Raw genomic sequence first — 3915 nt, forward strand, 5'->3', positions numbered from 1 at the left:
ATTACCTTACTATGCACCGAAAGTGTAACTTTATTGAAAACATATCTGTTTTTTTTTCAAGCGATCTTGAAATGCTTTACAGATCTCAAGTTTAGTGTTTGGTTTGCTCTGGGTCAGAAGACGAAACCATGTTTTGTGACACTTAAAACTTTTTTCAGCTCGACTGCCGGTCAAGGTTTTCAAAACAGTAAATGGCCGGCAGTCCTATATTCTTAGTAAATTTCACAAAATCGAAAAATTCCAGCTAATCTAAACTATCACTAAATCGACATATGATAGTTTGGATAAGCTGGAATATTTCGATTTTGTGAAATTTACTAAGAATATAGGACTGCCGGCCATTTAGTGTTTTCAACACCTTGACCGGTTACTGGCCATAAAGCCACAGCGTTTCTTTTAACTGAGCTAATTTCAAATACTGCTATATGCAAATTTTATACTCAATACGTCGGAAATATTTACATTGCGACGGGGATAATTGAAAATTCTTATGGAGAAGATTCGCATTATTTGCATTGAAGAATGGCCCGGCGCTTTATGTTCGTTTTCGAGCATTACGAGAAGCAAATGTGAAAGTAGTCGAGGATGTAAAGAATCAGTACATTTGAATGGATGTAATGCTAATATCAGTACGCATCTAATTAAACACCACCTTTTAAGGGAAAGTGTGTCTGAAAAGGACCCAATATTTGCAAGGGCTGGTTTGTTGGAGATCACTGAGGAACAGATGCAAAAGATGACGGTTTGTCCAGCTCATCGTCATGGGCTGGGAAAGTACTGGCAGGCACCGAAAACTTGCCAATATCCAAGACGCGAAGGAAAAAAATCGGAAATTTTTGGAACACATGTTATTAATTTCAAGACAGCTAGTGAAATAAAAAAAATATTACAAGCCGTTTTTACTAAGCTGGAGATCCGAGGAGAGAAACGCTCCTTGTAAGGCTTGGTTTTCGCCGTTACGGACAAAGCGTAGATTCCACTGGGTTTCACTTTATTACGTACTGTTGTCGATCTCATCACTTTGTGTTCGTCGTGACGTGTTACGAGCGAGTGGGTCCAGAACACATATTAATTTGGCTTATATTGAGAGTTAAGTATAAAGCTAGAAAAGAAACAGAGATTCTATTGTTGCTGAAGTCTTTCAAGTGGGGAAACTGGGTTGTTATTTAGAGGTCCCCCGAAAGGAGGGTGTGGTGGGGGTAGGAAAGGGTAGGGGGGAAAAGCAGACGGATATGGCTGGGTATGGATCTTACTCTCCCTGTCTTGATTTTGTTTCGATCCCAGTGCCCCATCCCAATTTTAACATTCCTGGTGTCAATTTTTCCTGTCGAGAAATTAAAAATCCAGTGTCGATTTGACAGAAATCGTCTATGTGTGAATTACTAGCAATGAGCACAGACTGCAGAAATATACACAGCAAAGACATTTCTCGAAAAAAGGATTGGCTGTACCCTGAGGAACCTGGACAACATGTACTTCCTCAAAGGTGTGTTTTAGAAACGGTGTGTTTTTTTGTTCGTTTGTTTGTTTTTAATTTCCTTCTCTGTGGATCAAAACATAAGGCAACCAGATAGATGCCCATTTTCAGCTTTTTTTTTTTTTTGTTTTCTTGTTTTTTTTACGGACCTGCTAAAGAGGCTGGTATCGAAACCATAAACCGCATGGCCCCTTCGATTTTTTTCGAGATTGGCGGCTGCAAGAAGGAGACAGGGAAGCCGAGAAGTTGAGACGGAGGACATTTACGCAGACGAGGAGGAGCAACATAGACGTGAGGTATTGGAAAACGTGACCGGCCAGCTTGGTCTTCAACACCCCATTTATTATGACTCTTACTGTTTTGTGTGACATCTCGCATGATAAAAAACTTGAAACTTTCATGGTGAAAAAAAATGCTTAAATACTTCGTTATTCCTTACAGTTTACGAGATAGAAAATAACTCTGGTAACTAAGCTTTCGACATTCCTAGAGGGATGTGACTGTCACCGATAGGATAGCGCTGTAAACTTTTTTGTTTGATGAGAGACTAGTTGATGTTACAAAGAAAAATGTAAAACTAAGAGTGGTTAGTGGCTAAAAAAAGAAAAATACACACACACGCATAAGTGTAATAACAACTTCTTCTGCCGACTCAAATGACTGTATTTTAAAGTCCTATTGAAAATCACGCGATGTAAATGAATCTTTCCGAATTGTTTACTCGAATATGATCACTTCAAAAGGGCCCCTTAAAATTTAAAAATACAAATGGTCACATCCAAAGATTTAACCGCCTGAAGGTGATAGTCAAAACGAAAAGGAAAATCTTACTTTAATTTGTATTGTTCATGTATACCATTTTTTATTTACTACTTTTTTGTACCACTGAATAGCATTACAAGGTGCTTGCCGGTAATCGACATCTTTGGTAACTATGTCTTTAACAAAGTTACATTTTTCAATACATAATGTGGTAAATTTTAGTATAAATTACCACAAAGATGGAATAGTATCACTTTTCACGTCAACCATTTCTTTCGATAACTGTAGTGACTCAGTGTTCGATGTTATTGAAAATGGTTCCGTGACATTCTAAATGTCAAAAGTATCGCCTGAACTGAAATCAATAACTTCAAGCTCAGGTAAACACGAAGTTGTCTTCGTCATGACATCTTATAAATAAGCACTTCTAGGGTTAATCCGTAAACCAAAGCATTTTAATTTTTTTTTACAGCATAAGACTGGTCAAGACTAACTGGATGGAAGTTTGTCATCATGTTTTTAACAGTCCGCCTGGGACAGTTTAGCATAATGTTATGCAGAAGACGTCCCATTATATCTTCGTAATTTGTAATTTTGAGGCACGGTTTGATGAATTTATGGGAGTTCCTCGCCTCAACAAAAAGGCTGAGCTAGTTTTCAAAAGAGTCACTTCTTCGCATTGATTTTGAACGAGAAAGGAAGTAACCACAAATATGCATAAATTAAGTCACGCTTTTTGACCATGGAATGTTAGCAAAGTTTATCGAGCTCCTGCAGCTCGGAAAGACTAGTCCCCAAAAATGTTTTTAAAACAATAACCCTGGTGCTAAACACGGATAGTGATCAGGACTCCACATCCCGTTATCCTTTTGTGAAAAGTTTCCTGGAACAACAGCATGCTTGCTCAAATTTGAAATGAGCTGTCTGTAAGAAACATTGAGACGTCCCACGCGAGACGTCCCACGCGAGAACGATTAACGTAACGAGATATATTGTTTTGTTTGTACAGTGCAGAAGTGATTTTGTTGATTGACGGACACGTGAGCCAAGTAATATAATCACATGTACATAATAGACTTTGATGAGTACCTTTTCGAAGCGAAGACGAGTGGTTATGCGAAGTTACGAAGTTTAGGTTTTACGATACGAATTAGATGTTGTAGTAAGTACGAATCAATAAAAGGAATCAAGAAATTACGTCTCGAAGTTTACAATACTGTCTGTGTGGTATTTTTGAAACAATGTATTTCTCAGTTATTGGGTCAGACTTCAGATATTTTACCATCAACCAATAGAAGAAATGTAAAATTATACAACTACAGAGGCGCCAAGCTGATTATGACTTTAAAAGCGGGCGATGCATTAAACTCCTGAACTTCCGTGGGTTTCCCCACAAATATGAGTAATTTCGTCCTTAAAGTGTGAGCAAACGTAACATTTACCAATTAGGACATCTTGAAGTCGTTATTCGTTACCAGTGCGATATCGCGACCCCAGACTTGAAATATGATTAATAAAAATGAGTGATTAATCAATGATTAATGACTAAGCATAAAAGTTATGATTTGGCGTAATAGGAAGACTTCGTTGAATAGCTTACCAATCAATAATGGGATTAATTTCTCTTGCTACCGATGTTTGTTCTTTGTTCATCTCATCATCCTTTACACCCATCG

At 37.8% G+C, this 3915-nt stretch overlaps 1 long non-coding RNA gene across 1 annotated transcript; it reads left to right on the forward strand.

Annotated features, from left to right (window-relative positions):
* The first annotated feature begins 1370 nt into the window (after nt 1-1370).
* LOC136278154 (uncharacterized) lies at nt 1371-3416 on the forward strand. Its single transcript, XR_010716222.1, has 3 exons — nt 1371-1486; nt 1636-1773; nt 2712-3416. It is a non-coding gene; the product is annotated as an uncharacterized lncRNA (long non-coding RNA).
* The last annotated feature ends 499 nt before the right edge of the window (nt 3417-3915 follow it).

This window comes from Pocillopora verrucosa, chromosome 14, assembly GCF_036669915.1.
Source record: "Pocillopora verrucosa isolate sample1 chromosome 14, ASM3666991v2, whole genome shotgun sequence".
In the NCBI taxonomy this organism is placed as follows: domain Eukaryota; kingdom Metazoa; phylum Cnidaria; class Anthozoa; order Scleractinia; family Pocilloporidae; genus Pocillopora; species Pocillopora verrucosa.